At 40.7% G+C, this 21,758-nt stretch overlaps 9 non-coding genes across 9 annotated transcripts; all 9 read right to left on the bottom strand.

Moving 5' to 3' along the window:
* Window positions 1-445: 445 nt before the first annotated feature.
* trnap-agg (transfer RNA proline (anticodon AGG)) lies at window positions 446-517 on the bottom strand. The gene has a single exon. It is a non-coding gene; the product is annotated as a tRNA-Pro (tRNA).
* A 1,893-nt stretch (window positions 518-2,410) lies between these two features.
* Window positions 2,411-2,482, bottom strand: trnap-agg (transfer RNA proline (anticodon AGG)). Its single transcript has one exon. It is a non-coding gene; the product is annotated as a tRNA-Pro (tRNA).
* A 3,204-nt stretch (window positions 2,483-5,686) lies between these two features.
* On the bottom strand, window positions 5,687-5,758 carry trnap-agg (transfer RNA proline (anticodon AGG)). The gene has a single exon. It is a non-coding gene; the product is annotated as a tRNA-Pro (tRNA).
* A 584-nt stretch (window positions 5,759-6,342) lies between these two features.
* trnap-ugg (transfer RNA proline (anticodon UGG)) lies at window positions 6,343-6,414 on the bottom strand. The gene has a single exon. It is a non-coding gene; the product is annotated as a tRNA-Pro (tRNA).
* Window positions 6,415-8,964: 2,550 nt separating this feature from the next.
* trnap-agg (transfer RNA proline (anticodon AGG)) lies at window positions 8,965-9,036 on the bottom strand. Its single transcript has one exon. It is a non-coding gene; the product is annotated as a tRNA-Pro (tRNA).
* A 3,205-nt stretch (window positions 9,037-12,241) lies between these two features.
* On the bottom strand, window positions 12,242-12,313 carry trnap-cgg (transfer RNA proline (anticodon CGG)). Its single transcript has one exon. It is a non-coding gene; the product is annotated as a tRNA-Pro (tRNA).
* Window positions 12,314-15,191: 2,878 nt separating this feature from the next.
* Window positions 15,192-15,263, bottom strand: trnap-agg (transfer RNA proline (anticodon AGG)). The gene has a single exon. It is a non-coding gene; the product is annotated as a tRNA-Pro (tRNA).
* A 584-nt stretch (window positions 15,264-15,847) lies between these two features.
* trnap-ugg (transfer RNA proline (anticodon UGG)) lies at window positions 15,848-15,919 on the bottom strand. The gene has a single exon. It is a non-coding gene; the product is annotated as a tRNA-Pro (tRNA).
* A 4,838-nt stretch (window positions 15,920-20,757) lies between these two features.
* trnap-agg (transfer RNA proline (anticodon AGG)) lies at window positions 20,758-20,829 on the bottom strand. Its single transcript has one exon. It is a non-coding gene; the product is annotated as a tRNA-Pro (tRNA).
* Window positions 20,830-21,758: the final 929 nt, after the last annotated feature.

Genomic DNA, 21,758 nt, shown 5'->3' with positions numbered 1-21,758 from the left:
ATTCTACCATACTGGTATGGGCACGACATTGGCTAAATTGTGGAAGAAAATTTACTTGAGGTACAAAGTTTTTGGCTCGCTTAATTAAACAGTCAACATTAGCCAAACACAAATTATGGGATCCTGCGGGATTTGGACCCCGGACCTCTGGCACCTGAAGCAACAATCAACCCCTAGACCAACGAGCCATTAAAACTGCTCAACGTTTTATGTCTTACTGACGAAATTCTCTATTGTTAGGCATGCGTGTTAAGTCTTTGTCTCTTGGTAATAAAAAAAATGCTGGGTGTTCTGCTAAGAAGACGAACCAGCTACACTTTTACTAAGCCTCTACTATACTGGTATGGGCACGACATTGGCTAAATTGTGGAATTAAAGTTTTCTTAAGGTACAAAGTTTTTGGCTCGCTTAATTTAACAGTCAACATTAGCCAAACACAACATGTGGGCTCGTCCGGGAATTGGACCCGGGACCTCTCGCACCCTAAGCGAGAATCATTCCCCTAGACCAACGAGCCATTGAAGCACCTCAATATTTGATGTCTGACTGACGAAATTCTCTATTGTTAGGCATGTGTGTTAAGTCTTTGTCTCTTGGTAATAAAAACAATGCTGGGTGTTCTGCTAAGAAGACGAACCAGCTACACTTTTACTAAGTCTCTACTATACTGGTATGGGCACGACATTGGCTAAATTGTGGAAGAAACGTTTTCTTAAGGTACAAAGTTTTTAATGCGATCAATTAAACAGTAAACATTAGCCAAACACAAATTCTGGGCTCGTCCGGGAGTTGGACCCTGGACCACTCGCACCCAAGGCGAGAATCATAACCCTAGACCAACAAGCCATTAAAACTGCTCAACATTTGTTGTCTTCCTGACGAAATTCTCTATTGTTAGGCATGTGTATTAAGTCTTTTTCTCTTGGCATTAAAAAAAACTGAGTGTTCTGGTAAGAAGACGAAACAGCTACACTTTTATCAAGATTCTACCATACTGGTATGGGCACGACATTGGCTAAATTGTGGAAGAAAATTTACTTAAGGTACAAAGTTTTTGGCTCGCTTAATTAAACAGTCAAGATTAGCCAAACACAAATTCTGGGCTCCTGCAGGATTTGGACACGGGACCTCTGGCACCTGAAGCAACAATCAACCCCTAGACCAACGAGCCATTAAAACTGCTCAACGTTTTATGTCTTACTGACGAAATTCTCTATTGTTAGGCATGCGTGTTAAGTCGTTGTCTCTTGGTAATAAAAAAAATGCTGGGTGTTCTGCTAAGAAGACGAACCAGCTACACTTTTACTAAGTCTCTACCATACTGGTATTGGCATAACATTGGCTAAATTGTGGAAGAAAATTTACTTCAGGTACAAAGTTTTTGGCTCGCTTAATTAAACAGTCAACATTAGCCAAACACAAATTCTGGGCTCCTGGGGGATTTGGACACAGGACCTCTCGCACCCTAAGCGAGAATCATTCCCCTAGACCAACGAGCCATTGAAACACCTCAATATTTGATGTCTGCCTGATGAAATTCTTTATTGTTAGGCATGTGTATTAAGTCTTTTTCTCTTGGCATTAAAAAAAACTGAGTGTTCTGCAAAGAAGACGAACCAGCTACAATTTTACCAAGACTCTACCATACTGGTATGGGCAAGACATCGGCTAAATTGTGGAAGAAACGTTTTCTTAAGGTACAAAGTTTTTAACGCGCTCAATTAAACAGTAAACATTAGCCAAACACAAATTCTGGGATCGTCCGGTATTTGGACCCGGGACCTCTCGCACCCAAAGCGAGAATCATAACCCTAGACCAACGAGCCATTAAAACTGCTCAACGTTCGATGTCTTCCTGACGAAATTCTCTATTGTTACGCATATGTATTAAGTATTTGTCTCTTGGTAATAAAAAAATGCTGGGTGTTCTACAAAGAAGACGAACCAGCTACACTTTTGCCAAGACTCTACCATACTGGTATGGGCACGACATCGGCTAAATTGTAAAAGAAACGTTTTCTTAAGGTACAAAGTTTTTAGCTCGCTTAATTAAACAGTCAACATTAGCCAAACACAAATTATGGGCTCCTGCGGGATTTGGACCCAGGACCTCCGGCACCTGAAGCAACAATCAACCCCTAGACCAACGAGCCATTAAAACTGCTCAACGTTTTATGTCTTACTGACGAAATTCTCTATTGTTAGGCATGCGTGTTAAGTCTTTGTCTCTTGGTAATAAAAAAAATGCTGGGTGTTCTGCTAAGAAGACGAACCAGCTACACTTTTACTAAGCCTCTACTATACTGGTATGGGCACGACATTGGCTAAATTGTGGAATTAAAGTTTTCTTAAGGTACAAAGTTTTTGGCTCACTTAATTTAACAGTCAACATTAGCCAAACACAACTTGTGGGCTCGTCCGGGAATTGGACCCGGGACCTCTCGCACCCTAAGCGAGAATCATTCCCCTAGACCAACGAGCCATTGAAACTGCTTAACGTTTGATGTCTTCCTGACGAAATTCTCTATTGTTAGGCATGTGTGTTAAGTCTTTGTCTCTTGGTAATAAAAAAAACTGAGTGTTCTGCTAAGAAGACGAACCAGCTACACTTTTACCAAGACTCTACCATACTGGTATGGGCACGACATCGGCTAAATTGTGGAAGAAACGTTTTCTTAAAGTACAAAGTTTTTAACGCGATCAATTAAACAGTAAACATTAGCCAAACACAAATTCTGGGATCGTCCGGTAATTGGACCCCAGACCTCTCGCACCCTATGAGAGAATCATACCCCTAGACCAACGAGCCATTAAAACTGCTTAACGTTTGATGTCTTCCTGACGAAATTCTCTATTGTTAGGGATGTGTATTAAGTATTTGTCTATTGGTAATAAAAAAATGATGGGAGTTCTGCTAAGAAGACGAACCAGCTACACTTTTACCAAGACTCTACCATACTGGTATGGGCACGTCATCGGCTAAATTGTGGAAGAAACGTTTTCTTAAGGTGTAAAGTTTTTAACGCGCTCAATTAAACAGTCAACATTAGCCAAACACAAATTCAGGGCTCGTCTGGAAACTGAACACGGGACCTCTCGCACCCTAAGCAAGAATCATACCCCTAGACCAACGAGCCATAAAAGCCATTTAAGGTTTGATGTCTGACTGACGAAATTCTCTATTGTTAGGCATGTGTATTAAGTCTTTGTCTCTTGGTAATAAAAAGATGCTGGGTGTTCTGCTAAGAAGATGAACCAGCTACACTTTTGCCAAGACTCTACCATACTGGTATGGGCACGACATTGGCTAAATTGTTGAAGAAAATTTACTTAAGGTACAAAGTTTTTGGCTCGCTTAATTAAACAGTCAACATCAGCCAAACACAAATTCTGGGCTCGTCCGGGAGTTGGACCCTGGACCTCTCGCAACCAAGGCGAGAATCATAACCCTAGACCAACGAGCCATTAAAACCAGTTAAGGTTTGATGTCTGACTGACGAAATTCTCTATTGTTAGGCATGTGTATTAAGTCTTTGTCTCTTGGTAATAAAAAGATGCTGGGTGTTCTGCTAAGAAGATGAACCAGCTACATTTTTGTCAAGTCTCTACCATACTGGTATGGGCACGACATTGGCTAAATTGTGGAAGAAACGTTTTCGTAAGGTACAAAGTTTTTGGCTCGCTCAATTAAACAGTCAACATTAGCCAAACACAAATTCTGGGCTCGTCCGGGATTTGGACCCAGGACCTCTCGCACACACAGTGAGAATCATACCCGTAGACCACCGAGTCATTAAAACTGCTTAACGTTTGATGTCTTCCTGACGAAATTCTCTATTGTTAGGGATGTGTATTAAGTATTTGTCTATTGGTAATAAAAAAATGATGGGAGTTCTGCTAAGAAGACGAACCAGCTACACTTTTACCAAGACTCTACCATACTGGTATGGGCACGTCATCGGCTAAATTGTGGAAGAAACGTTTTCTTAAGGTGTAAAGTTTTTAACGCGCTCAATTAAACAGTCAACATTAGCCAAACACAAATTCAGGGCTCATCTGGAAACTGAACATGGGACCTCTCGCACCCTAAGCAAGAATCATACCCCTAGACCAACGAGCCATATAAGCCATTTAAGGTTTGATGTCTGACTGACGAAATTCTCTATTGTTAGGCATGTGTATTAAGTCTTTGTCTCTTGGTAATAAAAAGATGCTGGGTGTTCTGCTAAGAAGATGAACCAGCTACACTTTTGCCAAGACTCTACCATACTGGTATGGGCACGACATTGGCTAAATTGTTGAAGAAAATTTACTTAAGGTACAAAGTTTTTGGCTCGCTTAATTAAACGGTCAACATTAGCCAAACACAAATTCTGGGCTTGTCCGGGAGTTGGACCCTGGACCTCTCGCACCCAAGGCGAGAATCATAACCCTAGACCAACGAGCCATTAAAACCAGTTAAGGTTTGATGTCTGACTGACGAAATTCTCTATTGTTAGGCATGTGTATTAAGTCTTTGTCTCTTGGTAATAAAAAGATGCTGGGTGTTCTGCTAAGAAGATGAACCAGCTACATTTTTGTCAAGTCTCTACCATACTGGTATGGGCACGACATTGGCTAAATTGTGGAAGAAACGTTTTCGTAAGGTACAAAGTTTTTGGCTCGCTCAATTAAACAGTCAACATTAGCCAAACACAAATTCTGGGCTCGTCCGGGATTTGGACCCAGGACCTCTCGCACACACAGTGAGAATCATACCCGTAGACCACCGAGTCATTAAAACTGCTTAACGTTTGATGTCTTCCTGACGAAATTCTCTATTGTTAGGCATGTGTGTTAAGTATTTGTCTCTTGGTATTTAAAAAATGCTGGGTGTTCTGCTAAGAAGACAAAACCAGCTACACTTTTACTAAGTCTCTACCATACTGGTATTGGCATAACATTGGCTAAATTGTGGAAGAAAATTTATCTCAGGTACAAAGTTTTTGGCTCGCTTAATTAAACAGTCAACATTAGCCAAACACAAATTCTGGGCTCCTGGGGGATTTGGACCCAGGACCTCTCGCACAAGAAGCAAGAAGCATACCCCTAGACCAACGAGCCATTGAAACTTCTCAACATTTGATGTCTTCCTGACAAAATTCTCTATTGTTAGACATGTGTGTTAAGTCTTTTTCTCTTGGTAATAAAAAAATGCTGGGTGTTCTGCTAAGAAGACGAACCAGCTACACTTTTACCAAGACTCTACCATACTGGTATGGGCACGACATCGGCTAAATTGTGGAAGAAACTTTTTCTTAAGGTACAAAGTTTTTAACGCGTTCAATTAAACAGTCAACATTAGCTAAACACAAATTCTGGGCTCGTCCGGGAATTGGACCCGGGACCTCTCGCACCCTAAGTGAGAATCATACCCCTAGACCAACAAGCCATTAAAACTGCTTAACGTTTGATGTCTTCCTGACGAAATTCTCTATTGTTAGGCATGTGTGTTAAGTCTTTGTCTCTTGGTAATAAAAAAAACTGAGTGTTCTGCTAAGAAGACGAACCAGCTACACTTTTACCAAGACTCTACCATACTGGTATGGGTACGACATTGGCTAAATTGTGGAAGAAACGTTTTGTTAAGGTACAAAGTTTTTGACTCGCTTAATTTAACAGTCAGTATTAGCCAAACACAACTTCTGGGCTCGTCCGGGAATTGGACCCAGGACCTCTCGCACCCTAAGCGAGAATCATACCCCTAGACCAACGAGCCATTAAAACACCTCAACATTTGATGTCTGCCTGACGAAATTCTTTATTGTTAGGCATGTGTATTAAGTCTTTTTCCCTTGGCATTAAAAAAAAATGAGTGTTCTGGTAAGAAGACGAAACAATTACACTTTTACCAAGATTCTACCATACTGGTATGGGCACGACATTGGCTAAATTGTGGAAGAAACGTTTTCTTAAGGTACAAAGTTTTTGGCTCGCTTAATTTAATAGTCAACATTAGCCAAACACAAATTCTGGGCTCGTCCGGGATTTGGACCCAGGACCTCTCGCACACACAGTGAGAATCATACCCGTAGATCACCGAGTCATTAAAACTGCTTAACGTTTGATGTCTTCCTGACGAAATTCTCTATTGTTAGGCATGTGTGTTAAGTCTTTGTCTCTTGGTAATAAAAAAAATGCTGGTTGTTCTGCTAAGAAGACGAACCAGCTACACTTTTACTAAGTCTCTACCATACTGGTATGGGCACGACATTGGCTAAATTGTGGAAGAAACGTTTTCTTAAGGTACAAAGTTTTTGGCCCGCTTAATTTAACAGTCAACATTAGCCAAACACAAATTCTGGGCTCGTCCGGGATTTGGACCCGGGACCTCTCGCACCCAAAGCGAGAATCATACCCCTAGACCAACGAGCCATTGAAACTGCTTAACGTTTGATGTCTTCCTGACGAAATTCTCTATTGTTAGGCATGTGTGTTAAGTCTTTGTCTCTTGGTAATAAAAAAAACTGAGTGTTCTGCTAAGAAGACGAACCAGCTACACTTTTACCAAGACTCTACCATACTGGTATGGGCACGACATCGGCTAAATTGTGGAAGAAACGTTTTCTTAAAGTACAAAGTTTTTAACGCGATCAATTAAACAGTAAACATTAGCCAAACACAAATTCTGGGCTCGTCCGGTAATTGGACCCCAGACCTCTCGCACCCTATGAGAGAATCATACCCCTAGACCAACGAGCCATTAAAACTGCTTAACGTTTGATGTCTTCCTGACGAAATTCTCTATTGTTAGGGATGTGTATTAAGTATTTGTCTATTGGTAATAAAAAAATGATGGGAGTTCTGCTAAGAAGACGAACCAGCTACACTTTTACCAAGACTCTACCATACTGGTATGGGCACGTCATCGGCTAAATTGTGGAAGAAACGTTTTCTTAAGTTATAAAGTTTTTAACGCGCTCAATTAAACAGTCAACATTAGCCAAACACAAATTCAGGGCTCGTCTGGAAACTGAACACGGGACCTCTCGCACCCTAAGCAAGAATCATACCCCTAGACCAACGAGCAATTAAAACCATTTAAGGTTTGATGTCTGACTGACGAAATTCTCTATTGTTAGGCATGTGTATTAAGTCTTTGTCTCTTGGTAATAAAAAGATGCTGGGTGTTCTGCTAAGAAGATGAACCAGCTACACTTTTGCCAAGACTCTACCATACTGGTATGGGCACGACATTGGCTAAATTGTTGAAGAAAATTTACTTAAGGTACAAAGTTTTTGGCTCGCTTAATTAAACAGTCAACATTAGCCAAACACAAATTCTGGGCTCGTCCGGGATCTGAACCCAGGACCTCTCGCACCCAAAGCAAAAATTATACCCCTAGACCAAGGAGCCTTTAAAAACTTCTCAATGTTTGATGTCTTTCTGAAGAAATTCTCTATTGTTAGGAATGTGTGTTAAGTATTTGTCTCTTGGTATTAAAAAAATGCTGGGTGTTCTGCTAAGAAGACGAAACCATCTACACTTTTACTAAATCTCTACCATACTGGTATGGGCACAACATTGGCTAAATTGTGGAAGAAAATTTACTTCAGGTACAAAGTTTTTGGCTCGCTTAATTAAACAGTCAACATTAGCCAAACACAAATTCTGGGCTACTGGGGGATTTGGATCCAGGACCTCTCGCACAAGAAGTAAGAATCATACCCCTAGACCAACGAGCCATTGAAACTTCTCAACGTTTGATGTCTTCCTGACGAAATTCTCTATTGTTAGGCATGTGTGTTAAGTCTTTTTATCTTGGTAATAAAAAAATGCTGGGTGTTCTGCTAAGAAGACGAACCAGCTACACTTTTGCCAAGACTACCATACTGGTATGGGCACAACATTGGCTAAATTGTGGAAGAAACGTTTTCTTAAGGTACAAAGTTTTTAACGCGGTCAATTAAACAGTAAACATTAGCCAAACACAAATTCTGGGCTCGTCCGGGAGTTGGACCCTGGACCACTCGCACCCAAGGCGAGAATCATAACCCTAGACCAACAAACCATTAAATCTGCTCAACATTTGTTGTCTTCCTGACGAAATTCTCTATTGTTACGCATGTGTATTAGGTATTTGTCTCTTGGTAATAAAAAAATGCTGGGTGTTCTGCTAAGAAGACGAACCAGCTACACTTTTACCAAGACTCTCCCATACTGGTATGGGCACGACATCGGCTAAATTGTGGAAGAAACGTTTTCTTAAGGTACAAAGTTTTTAGCTCGCTTAATTTAACAGTCAACAATAGCCAAACACAACTTCTGGGCTCGTCCGGGAATTGGACCCGGGACCTCTCGCACCCAAAGCAAGAATCATACCCCTAGACCAAGGAGCCTTTAAAAACTTCTCAATGTTTGATGTCTTCCTGACGAAATTCTCTATTGTTAGGAATGTGTGTTAAGTATTTGTCTCTTGGTATTTAAAAAATGCTGGGTGTTCTGCTAAGAAGACGAAACCATCTACACTTTTACTAAGTCTCTACCATACTGGTATGGGCACGACATCGGCTAAATTGTGGAAGAAACTTTTTCTTAAGGTACAAAGTTTTTAACGCTTTCAATTAAACAGTCAACATTAGCCAAACACAAATTCTGGGCTCGTCCGGGAATTGGACCCGGGACCTCTCGCACCCTAAGTGAAAATCATACCCCTAGACCAACAAGCCATTAAAACTGCTTAACGTTTGATGTCTTCCTGACAAAATTCTCTATTGTTAGGCATGTGTGTTAAGTCTTTGTCTCTTGGTAATAAAAAAAACTGAGTGTTCTGCTAAGAAGACGAACCAGCTACACTTTTACCAAGACTCTACCATACTGGTATGGGTACGACATTGGCTAAATTGTGGAAGAAACGTTTTGTTAAGGTACAAAGTTTTTGACTCGCTTAATTTAACAGTCAACATTAGCCAAACACAACTTCTGGGCTCGTCCGGGAATTGGACCCAGGACCTCTCGCACCCTAAGCGAGAATCATACCCCTAGACCAACGAGCCATTAAAACCATTTAAGGTTTGATGTCTGACTGACGAAATTCTCTATTGTTAGGCATGTGTATTAAGTCTTTGTCTCTTGGTAATAAAAAGATGCTGGGTGTTCTGCTAAGAAGATGAACCAGCTACACTTTTGCCAAGACTCTACCATACTGGTATGGGCACGACATTGGCTAAATTGTTGAAGAAAATTTACTTAAGGTACAAAGTTTTTGGCTCGCTTAATTAAACAGTCAACATTAGCCAAACACAAATTCTGGGCTCGTCCGGGATCTGAACCCAGGACCTCTCGCACCCAAAGCAAAAATTATACCCCTAGACCAAGGAGCCTTTAAAAACTTCTCAATGTTTGATGTCTTTCTGAAGAAATTCTCTATTGTTAGGAATGTGTGTTAAGTATTTGTCTCTTGGTATTAAAAAAATGCTGGGTGTTCTGCTAAGAAGACGAAACCATCTACACTTTTACTAAATCTCTACCATACTGGTATGGGCACAACATTGGCTAAATTGTGGAAGAAAATTTACTTCAGGTACAAAGTTTTTGGCTCGCTTAATTAAACAGTCAACATTAGCCAAACACAAATTCTGGGCTACTGGGGGATTTGGATCCAGGACCTCTCGCACAAGAAGTAAGAATCATACCCCTAGACCAACGAGCCATTGAAACTTCTCAATGTTTGATGTCTTCCTGACGAAATTCTCTATTGTTAGGAATGTGTGTTAAGTATTTGTCTCTTGGTATTTAAAAAATGCTGGGTGTTCTGCTAAGAAGACGAAACCAGCTACACTTTTACTAAGTCTCTACCATACTGGTATGGGCACGACATCGGCTAAATTGTGGAAGAAACTTTTTCTTAAGGTACAAAGTTTTTAACGCTTTCAATTAAACAGTCAACATTAGCCAAACACAAATTCTGGGCTCGTCCGGGAATTGGACCCGGGACCTCTCGCACCCTAAGTGAAAATCATACCCCTAGACCAACAAGCCATTAAAACTGCTTAACGTTTGATGTCTTCCTGACAAAATTCTCTATTGTTAGGCATGTGTGTTAAGTCTTTGTCTCTTGGTAATAAAAAAAACTGAGTGTTCTGCTAAGAAGACGAACCAGCTACACTTTTACCAAGACTCTACCATACTGGTATGGGTACGACATTGGCTAAATTGTGGAAGAAACGTTTTGTTAAGGTACAAAGTTTTTGACTCGCTTAATTTAACAGTCAACATTAGCCAAACACAACTTCTGGGCTCGTCTGGAAACTGAACACGGGACCTCTCGCACCCTAAGCGAGAATCATACCCCTAGACCAACGAGCAATTAAAACCATTTAAGGTTTGATGTCTGACTGACGAAATTCTCTATTGTTAGGCATGTGTATTAAGTCTTTTTCCCTTGGCATTAAAAAAAAATGAGTGTTCTGGTAAGAAGACGAAACAATTACACTTTTACCAAGATTCTACCATACTGGTATGGGCACGACATTGGCTAAATTGTGGAAGAAACGTTTTCTTAAGGTACAAAGTTTTTGGCTCGCTTAATTTAACAGTCAACATTAGCCAAACACAAATTCTGGGCTCGTCCGGGATTTGGACCCAGGACCTCTCGCAGACACAGTGAGAATCATACCCGTAGACCACTGAGTCATTAAAACTGCTTAACGTTTGATGTCTTCCTGACGAAATTCTCTATTGTTAGGCATGTGTGTTAAGTCTTTGTCTCTTGGTAATAAAAAAAATGCTGGTTGTTATGCTAAGAAGACGAACCAGCTACACTTTTACTAAGTCTCTACCATACTGGTATGGGCACGACATTGGCTAAATTGTGGAAGAAACGTTTTCTTAAGTTACAAAGTTTTTGGCTCGCTTAATTTAACAGTCAACATTAGCCAAACACAAATTCTGGGCTCTTCCGGGATTTGGACCTGGGACCTCTCGCACCCCAAGCGAGAATCATACCCCTAGACCAACGAGCCATTGAAACTGCTTAACGTTTGATGTCTTCCTGACGAAATTCTCTATTGTTAGGCATGTGTGTTAAGTCTTTGTCTCTTGGTAATAAAAAAAACTGAGTGTTCTGCTAAGAAGACGAACCAGCTACACTTTTACCAAGACTCTACCATACTGGTATGGGCACGACATCGGCTAAATTGTGGAAGAAACGTTTTCTTAAAGTACAAAGTTTTTAACGCGATCAATTAAACAGTAAACATTAGCCAAACACAAATTCTGGGCTCGTCCGGTAATTGGACCCCAGACCTCTCGCACCCTATGAGAGAATCATATCCCTAGACCAACGAGCCATTAAAACTGCTTAACGTTTGATGTCTGACTGACGAAATTCTCTATTGTTAGGCATGTGTATTAAGTCTTTGTCTCTTGGTAATAAAAAGATGCTGGGTGTTCTGCTAAGAAGATGAACCAGCTACACTTTTGCCAAGACTCTACCATACTGGTATGGGCACGACATTGGCTAAATTGTTGAAGAAAATTTACTTAAGATACAAAGTTTTTGGCTCGCTTAATTAAACAGTCAACATTAGCCAAACACAAATTCTGGGCTCGTCCGGGATCTGAACCCAGGACCTTTCGCACCCAAAGCAAAAATTATACCCCTAGACCAAGGAGCCTTTAAAAACTTCTCAATGTTTGATGTCTTTCTGAAGAAATTCTCTATTGTTAGGAATGTGTGTTAAGTGTTTGTCTCTTGGTATTAAAAAAATGCTGGGTGTTCTGCTAAGAAGATGAAACCATCTACACCTTTACTAAATCTCTACCATACTGGTATGGGCACAACATTGGCTAAATTGTGGAAGAAAATTTACTTCAGGTACAAAGTTTTTGGCTCGCTTAATTAAACAGTCAACATTAGCCAAACACAAATTCTGGGCTACTGGGGGATTTGGATCCAGGACCTCTCGCACAAGAAGTAAGAATCATACCCCTAGACCAACGAGCCATTGAAACTTCTCAACGTTTGATGTCTTCCTGACGAAATTCTCTATTGTTAGGCATGTGTGTTAAGTCTTTTTATCTTGGTAATAAAAAAATGCTGGGTGTTCTGCTAAGAAGACGAACCAGCTACACTTTTGCCAAGACTACCATACTGGTATGGGCACGACATTGGCTAAATTGTGGAAGAAATATTTTCTTAATGTACAAAGTTTTTGGCTCGCTTAATTCAAAAGTCAACATTAGCCAAACACAAATTCTGGGCTCGTCCGGGATTTGGACCCGGGACCTCTCGCACCCGAAGCGAGAATCATACCCCTAGACCAACGAGCCATTAAAACCAGTTAAGGTTTGATGTCTGACTGACGAAATTCTCTATTGTTAGGCATGTGTATTAAGTCTTTGTCTCTTGGTAATAAAAAGATGCTGGGTGTTCTGCTAAGAAGATGAACCAGCTACATTTTTGCCAAGTCTCTACCATACTGGTATGGGCACGACATTGGCTAAATTGTGGAAGAAACGTTTTCGTAAGGTACAAAGTTTTTGGCTCGCTCAATTAAACAGTCAACATTAGCCAAACACAAATTCTGGGCTCGTCCGGGATTTGGACCCAGGACCTCACGCTCACACAGTGAGAATCATACCCGTAGACCACCGAGTCATTAAAACTGCTTAACGTTTGATGTCTTCCTGACGAAATTCTCTATTGTTAGGCATGTGTGTTAAGTATTTGTCTCTTGGTATTTAAAAAATGCTGGGTGTTCTGCTAAGAAGACGAAACCAGCTACACTTTTACTAAGTCTCTACCATACTGGTATGGGCACGACATCGGCTAAATTGTGGAAGAAACTTTTTCTTAAGGTACAAAGTTTTTAACGCGTTCAATTAAACAGTCAACATTAGCCAAACACAAATTCTGGGCTCGTCCGGGAATTGGACACGGGATCTCTCGCACCCTAAGTGAAAATCATACCCCTAGACCAACAAGCCATTAAAACTGCTTAACGTTTGATGTCTTCCTGACGAAATTCTCTATTGTTAGGCATGTGTGTTAAGTCTTTGTCTCTTGGTAATAAAAAAAACTGAGTGTTCTGCTAAGAAGACGAACCAGCTACACTTTTACCAAGACTCTACCATACTGGTATGGGTACGACATTGTCTAAATTGTGGAAGAAACGTTTTCGTAAGGTACAAAGTTTTTGACTCGCTTAATTTAACAGTCAACATTAGCCAAACACAACTTCTGGGCTCATCCGGGAATTGGACCCAGGACCTCTCGCACCCTAAGTGAGAATCATACCCCTAGACCAACAAGCCATTAAAACACCTCAACATTTGATGTCTGCCTGACGAAATTCTTTATTGTTAGGCATGTGTATTAAGTCTTTTTCCCTTGGCATTAAAAAAAAATGAGTGTTCTGGTAAGAAGACGAAACAATTACACTTTTACCAAGATTCTACCATACTGGTATGGGCACGACATTGGCTAAATTGTGGAAGAAACGTTTTCTTAAGGTACAAAGTTTTTGGCTCGCTTAATTTAACAGTCAACATTAGCCAAACACAAATTCTGGGCTCGTCCGGGATTTGGACCCAGGACCTCTCGCAGACACAGTGAGAATCATACCCGTAGACCACTGAGTCATTAAAACTGCTTAACGTTTGATGTCTTCCTGACGAAATTCTCTATTGTTAGGCATGTGTGTTAAGTCTTTGTCTCTTGGTAATAAAAAAAACTGAGTGTTCTGCTAAGAAGACGAACCAGCTACACTTTTACCAAGACTCTACCATACTGGTATGGGCACGACATCGGCTAAATTGTGGAAGAAACGTTTTCTTAAAGTACAAAGTTTTTAACGCGATCAATTAAACAGTAAACATTAGCCAAACACAAATTCTGGGCTCGTCCGGTAATTGGACCCCAGACCTCTCGCACCCTATGAGAGAATCATACCCCTAGACCAACGAGCCATTAAAACTGCTTAACGTTTGATGTCTTCCTGACGAAATTCTCTATTGTTAGGGATGTGTATTAAGTATTTGTCTATTGGTAATAAAAAAATGATGGGAGTTCTGCTAAGAAGACGAACCAGCTACACTTTTACCAAGACTCTACCATACTGGTATGGGCACGTCATCGGCTAAATTGTGGAAGAAACGTTTTCTTAAGGTGTAAAGTTTTTAACGCGCTCAATTAAACAGTCAACATTAGCCAAACACAAATTCAGGGCTCGTCTGGAAACTGAACACGGGACCTCTCGCACCCTAAGCAAGAATCATACCCTTAGACCAACGAGCCATAAAAGCCATTTAAGGTTTGATGTCTGACTGACGAAATTCTCTATTGTTAGGCATGTGTATTAAGTCTTTGTCTCTTGGTAATAAAAAGATGCTGGGTGTTCTGCTAAGAAGATGAACCAGCTACATATTTGTCAAGTCTCTACCATACTGGTATGGGCACGACATTGGCTAAATTGTGGAAGAAACGTTTTCGTAAGGTACAAAGTTTTTGGCTCGCTCAATTAAACAGTCAACATTAGCCAAACACAAATTCTGGGCTCGTCCGGGATTTGGACCCAGGACCTCTCGCACACACAGTGAGAATCATACCCGTAGACCACCGAGTCATTAAAACTGCTTAACGTTTGATGTCTTCCTGACGAAATTCTCTATTGTTAGGCATGTGTGTTAAGTATTTGTCTCTTGGTATTTAAAAAATGCTGGGTGTTCTGCTAAGAAGACGAAACCAGCTACACTTTTACTAAGTCTCTACCATACTGGTATTGGCATAACATTGGCTAAATTGTGGAAGAAAATTTACTTCAGGTACAAAGTTTTTGGCTCGCTTAATTAAACAGTCAACATTAGCCAAACACAAAGTCTGGGCTCCTGGGGGATTTGGACCCAGGACCTCTCGCACAAGAAGTAAGAATCATACCCCTAGACCAACGAGCCATTGAAACTTCTCAACGTTTGATGTCTTCCTGACAAAATTCTCTATTGTTAGGCATGTGTGTTAAGTCTTTTTCTCTTGGTAATAAAAAAATGCTGGGTGTTCTGCTAAGAAGACGAACCAGCTACACTTTTACCAAGACTCTACCATACTGGTATGGGCACGACATTGGCTAAATTGTGGAAGAAACGTTTTGTTAAGGTACAAAGTTTTTGACTCGCTTAATTTAACAGTCAATATTAGCCAAACACAACTTCTGGGCTCGTCCGGGAATTGGACCCAGGACCTCTCGCACCCTAAGCGAGAATCATACCCCTAGACCAACGAGCCATGAAAACACCTCAACATTTGATGTCTGCCTGACGAAATTCTTTATTGTTAGGCATGTGTATTAAGTCTTTTTCCCTTGGCATTAAAAAAAAAAGAGTGTTCTGGTAAGAAGACGAAACAATTACACTTTTACCAAGATTCTACCATACTGGTATGGGCACGACATTGGCTAAATTGTGGAAGAAACGTTTTCTTAAGGTACAAAGTTTTTGGTTCGCTTAATTTAACAGTCAACATTAGCCAAACACAAATTCTGGGCTCGTCCGGGATTTGGACCCAGGACCTCTCGCAGACACAGTGAGAATCATACCCGTAGACCACTGAGTCATTAAAACTGCTTAACGTTTGATGTCTTCCTGACGAAATTCTCTATTGTTAGGCATGTGTGTTAAGTCTTTGTCTCTTGGTAATAAAAAAAATGCTGGTTGTTCTGCTAAGAAGACGAACCAGCTACACTTTTACTAAGTCTCTACCATACTGGTATGGGCACGACATTGGCTAAATTGTGGAAGAAACGTTTTCTTAAGGTACAAAGTTTTTGGCTCGCTTAATTTAACAGTCAACATTAGCCAAACACAAATTGTGGGCTCGTCCGGGATTTGGACCCGGGACCTCTCGCACCCAAAGCGAGAATCATACCCCTAGACCAACGAGCCATTGAAACTGCTTAACGTTTGATGTCTTCCTGAAGAAATTCTCTATTGTTAGGCATGTGTGTTAAGTCTTTGTCTCTTGGTAATAAAAAAAACTGAGTGTTCTGCTAAGAAGACGAACCAGCTACACTTTTACCAAGACTCTACCATACTGGTATGGGCACGACATTGGCTAAATTGTTGAAGAAAATTTACTTAAGGTACAAAGTTTTTGGCTCGCTTAATTAAACAGTCAACATTAGCCAAACACAAATTCTGGGCTCGTCCGGGATCTGAACCCAGGACCTTTCGCACCCAAACCAAAAATTATACCCCTAGACCAAGGAGCCTTTAAAAACTTCTCAATGTTTGATGTCTTTCTGAAGAAATTCTCTATTGTTAGGAATGTGTGTTAAGTATTTGTCTCTTGGTATTAAAAAAATGCTGGGTGTTCTGCTAAGAAGATGAAACCATCTACACTTTTACTAAATCTCTACCATACTGGTATGGGCACAACATTGGCTAAATTGTGGAAGAAAATTTACTTCAGGTACAAAGTTTTTGGCTCGCTCAATTAAACAGTCAACATTAGCCAAACACAAATTCTGGGCTCGTCCGGGATTTGGACCCAGGACCTCTCGCTCACACAGTGAGAATCATACCCGTAGACCACCGAGTCATTAAAACTGCTTAACGTTTGATGTCTTCCTGACGAAATTCTGTATTGTTAGGCATGTGTGTTAAGTATTTGTCTCTTGGTATTTAAAAAATGCTGGGTGTTCTGCTAAGAAGACGAAACCAGCTACACTTTTACTAAGTCTCTACCATACTGGTATGGGCACGACATCGGCTAAATTGTGGAAGAAACTTTTTCTTAAGGTACAAAGTTTTTAACACGTTCAATTAAACAGTCAACATTAGCCAAACACAAATTCTGGGCTCGTCCGGGAATTGGACCCGGGATCTCTCGCACCCTAAGTGAAAATCATACCCCTAGACCAACAAGCCATTAAAACTGCTTAACGTTTGATGTCTTCCTGACGAAATTCTCTATTGTTAGGCATGTGTGTTAAGTCTTTGTCTCTTGGTAATAAAAAAAACTGAGTGTTCTGCTAAGAAGACGAACCAGCTACAATTTTACCAAGACTCTACCATACTGGTATGGGCACGACATCGGCTAAATTGTGGAAGAAACGTTTTCTTAAGGTACAAAGTTTTTAACGCGCTCAATTAAACAGTAAACATTAGCCAAACACAAATTCTGGGCTCGTCCGGGAGTTGGACCCTGGACCACTCGCACCCAAGGAGAGAATCATAACCCTAGACCAACAAGCCATTAAAACTGCTCAACATTTGTTGTCTTCCTGACGAAATTCTCTATTGTTAGGCATGTGTATTAAGTCTTTTTCTCTTGGCATTAAAAAAAACTGAGTGTTCTGGTAAGAAGACGAAACAGCTACACTTTTATCAAGATTCTACCATACTGGTATGGGCACGACATTGGCTAAATTGTGGAAGAAAATTTACTTGAGGTACAAAGTTTTTGGCTCGCTTAATTAAACAGTCAACATTAGCCAAACACAAATTATGGGCTCCTGCGGGATTTGGACCCCGGACCTCTGGCACCTGAAGCAACAATCAACCCCTAGACCAACGAGCCATTAAAACTGCTCAACGTTTTATGTCTTACTGACGAAATTCTCTATTGTTAGGCATGCGTGTTAAGTCTTTGTCTCTTGGTAATAAAAAAAATGCTGGGTGTTCTGCTAAGAAGACGAACCAGCTACACTTTTACTAAGCCTCTACTATACTGGTATGGGCACGACATTGGCTAAATTGTGGAATTAAAGTTTTCTTAAGGTACAAAGTTTTTGGCTCGCTTAATTTAACAGTCAACATTAGCCAAACACAACTTGTGGGCCCGTCCGGGAGTTGGACGCTGGACCTCTCGCACCCTATGCGAGAATCATACCCCTAGACCAACGAGCCAATAAAACACCTCAAAAGTTGATGTCTTCCTGACGAAATTCTTTATTGTTAGGCATGTGTATTAAGTCTTTTTCTCTTGGCATTAAAAAAAACTGAGTGTTCTGCTAAGAAGACGAACCAGCTACACTTTTACTAACTCTCTACCATACTGGTATGGGCACGACATCGGCTAAATTGTGGAAGAAACGTTTTCTTAAGGTACAAAGTTTTTAACGCGTTCAATTAAACAGTCAACATTAGCCAAACACAAATTCAGGGCTCGTCCGGGAATTGGACGCGTGACCTCTCGCACCCTAAGCGAGAATCATACCCCTAGACCAACGAGCCATTAAAACACCTCAACATTTGATGTCTGCCTGACGAAATTCTTTATTGTTAGGCATGTGAATTAAGTCTTTTTCTCTTGGCATTAAAAAAAACTGAGTGTTCTGGTAAGAAGACGAAACAGCTACACTTTTACTAAGATTCTACCATACTGGTATGGGCACGACATTGGCTAAATTGTGGAAGAAACATTTTCTTAAGGTACAAAGCTTTTGGCTCGCTTAATTTAACAGTCAACATTAGCCAAACACAACTTCTGGGCTCGTCCGGGATTTGGACCCAGGACCTTTCGCACCCTATGAGAGAATCATACCCCTAGACCAACGAGCCATTAAAACCATTTAAGGTTTGATGTCTGACTGACGAAATTCTCTATTGTTAGGCATGTGTATTAAGTCTTTGTCTCTTGGTAATAAAAAGATGCTGGGTGTTCTGCTAAGAAGATGAACCAGCTACACTTTTGCCAAGACTCTACCATACTGGTATGGGCACGACATTGGCTAAATTGTTGAAGAAAATTTACTTAAGGTACAAAGTTTTTGGCTCGCTTAATTAAACAGTCAACATTAGCCAAACAGTAATTCTGGGCTCGTCTGGGATTTGGACCCGGGACCTCTCGCACCCAAAGCAAGAATCATACCCCTAGACCAACGAGCCATTGAAACTGCTTAACGTTTGATGTTTTCCTGACGAAATTCTCTATTGTTAGGCATGTGTGTTAAGTCTTTTTCTCTTGGTAATAAAAAAATGCTGGGTGTTCTGCTAAGAAGACGAACCAGCTACACTTTGGCCAAGACTACCATACTGGTATGGGCACGACATTGGCTAAATTGTGGAAGAAACGTTTTCTTAATGTACAAAGTTTTTGACTCGCTCAATTAAACAGTAAACATTAGCCAAACACGAATTCTGGGATCGTCCGGTATTTGGACCCGGGACCTCTCGCACCCAAGGCGAGAATCATAACCCTAGACCAACGAGCCATTAAAACTGCTCAATATTTGATGTCTGCCTGATGAAATTCTTTATTGTTAGGCATGTGTATTAAGTCTTTTTCTCTTGGCATTAAAAAAAACTGAGTGTTCTGCAAAGAAGACGAACCAGCTACAATTTTACCAAGACTCTACCATACTGGTATGGGCAAGACATCGGCTAAATTGTGGAAGAAACGTTTTCTTAAGGTACAAAGTTTTTAACGCGCTCAATTAAACAGTAAACATTAGCCAAACACAAATTCTGGGATCGTCCGGTATTTGGACCCGGGACCTCTCGCACCCAAGGCGAGAATCATAACCCTAGACCAACGAGCCATTAAAACTGCTCAACGTTCGATGTCTTCCTGACGAAATTCTCTATTGTTACGCATGTGTATTAAGTATTTGTCTCTTGGTAATAAAAAAATGCTGGGTGTTCTACAAAGAAGACGAACCAGCTACACTTTTGCCAAGACTCTACCATACTGGTATGGGCACGACATCGGCTAAATTGTAAAAGAAACGTTTTCTTAAGGTACAAAGTTTTTAGCTCGCTTAATTTAACAGTCAACAATAGCCAAAAACAACTTCTGGGCTCGTCCAGGAATTGGACCCCGGACCGCTCGCACCCGAAGCGAGATTCATACCCCTAGACCAACGAGCCATTAAAACCATTTAAGGTTTGATGTCTGACTGACGAAATTCTCTATTGTTAGGCATGTGTGTTAAGTCTTTGTCTCTTGGTAATAAAAACAATGCTGGGTGTTCTGCTAAGAAGACGAACCAGCTACACTTTTACTAAGTCTCTACTATACTGGTATGGGCACGACATTGGCTAAATTGTGGAAGAAACGTTTTCTTAAGGTACAAAGTTTTTAATGCGATCAATTAAACAGTAAACATTAGCCAAACACAAATTCTGGGCTCGTCCGGGAGTTGGACCCTGGACCACTCGCACCCAAGGAGAGAATCATAACCCTAGACCAACAAGCCATTAAAACTGCTCAACATTTGTTGTCTTCCTGACGAAATTCTCTATTGTTAGGCATGTGTATTAAGTCTTTTTCTCTTGGCATTAAAAAAAACTGAGTGTTCTGGTAAGAAGACGAAACAGCTACACTTTTATCAAGATTCTACCATACTGGTATGGGCACGACATTGGCTAAATTGTGGAAGAAAATTTACTTGAGGTACAAAGTTTTTGGCTCGCTTAATTAAACAGTCAACATTAGCCAAACACAAATTATGGGCTCCTGCGGGATTTGGACCCCGGACCTCTGGCACCTGAAGCAACAATCAACCCCTAGACCAACGAGCCATTAAAACTGCTCAACGTTTTATGTCTTACTGACGAAATTCTCTATTGTTAGGCATGCGTGTTAAGTCTTTGTCTCTTGGTAATAAAAAAAATGCTGGGTGTTCTGCTAAGAAGACGAACCAGCTACACTTTTACTAAGCCTCTACTATACTGGTATGGGCACGACATTGGCTAAATTGTGGAATTAAAGTTTTCTTAAGGTACAAAGTTTTTGGCTCGCTTAATTTAACAGTCAACATTAGCCAAACACAACTTGTGGGCTCGTCCGGGAATTGGACCCGGGACCTCTCGCACCCTAAGCGAGAATCATTCCCCTAGACCAACGAGCCATTGAAACACCTCAATATTTGATGTCTGCCTGATGAAATTCTTTATTGTTAGGCATGTGTATTAAGTCTTTTTCTCTTGGCATTAAAAAAAACTGAGTGTTCTGCAAAGAAGACGAACCAGCTACAATTTTACCAAGACTCTACCATACTGGTATGGGCACGACATCGGCTAAATTGTGGAAGAAACGTTTTCTTAAGGTACAAAGTTTTTAATGCGATCAATTAAACAGTAAACATTAGCCAAACACAAATTCTGGGCTCGTCCGGGAGTTGGACCCTGGACCACTCGCACCCAAGGAGAGAATCATAACCCTAGACCAACAAGCCATTAAAACTGCTCAACATTTGTTGTCTTCCTGACGAAATTCTCTATTGTTAGGCATGTGTATTAAGTCTTTTTCTCTTGGCATTAAAAAAAACTGAGTGTTCTGGTAAGAAGACGAAACAGCTACACTTTTATCAAGATTCTACCATACTGGTATGGGCACGACATTGGCTAAATTGTGGAAGAAAATTTACTTGAGGTACAAAGTTTTTGGCTCGCTTAATTAAACAGTCAACATTAGCCAAACACAAATTATGGGCTCCTGCGGGATTTGGACCCCGGACCTCTGGCACCTGAAGCAACAATCAACCCCTAGACCAACGAGCCATTAAAACTGCTCAACGTTTTATGTCTTACTGACGAAATTCTCTATTGTTAGGCATGCGTGTTAAGTCTTTGTCTCTTGGTAATAAAAAAAATGCTGGGTGTTCTGCTAAGAAGACGAACCAGCTACACTTTTACTAAGCCTCTACTATACTGGTATGGGCACGACATTGGCTAAATTGTGGAAGAAACGTTTTCTTAAGGTACAAAGTTTTTAATGCGATCAATTAAACAGTAAACATTAGCCAAACACAAATCCTGGGCTCGTCCGGGAGTTGGA

This window comes from Cebidichthys violaceus, unplaced genomic scaffold (assembly GCF_023349555.1).
Source record: "Cebidichthys violaceus isolate CVI_PGR_0920_01 unplaced genomic scaffold, fCebVio1.0.p SCAF_32, whole genome shotgun sequence".
Taxonomy (NCBI): Eukaryota; Metazoa; Chordata; class Actinopteri; order Perciformes; family Stichaeidae; genus Cebidichthys; species Cebidichthys violaceus.
This window is presented reverse-complemented; position numbering and strand designations above follow the sequence as displayed.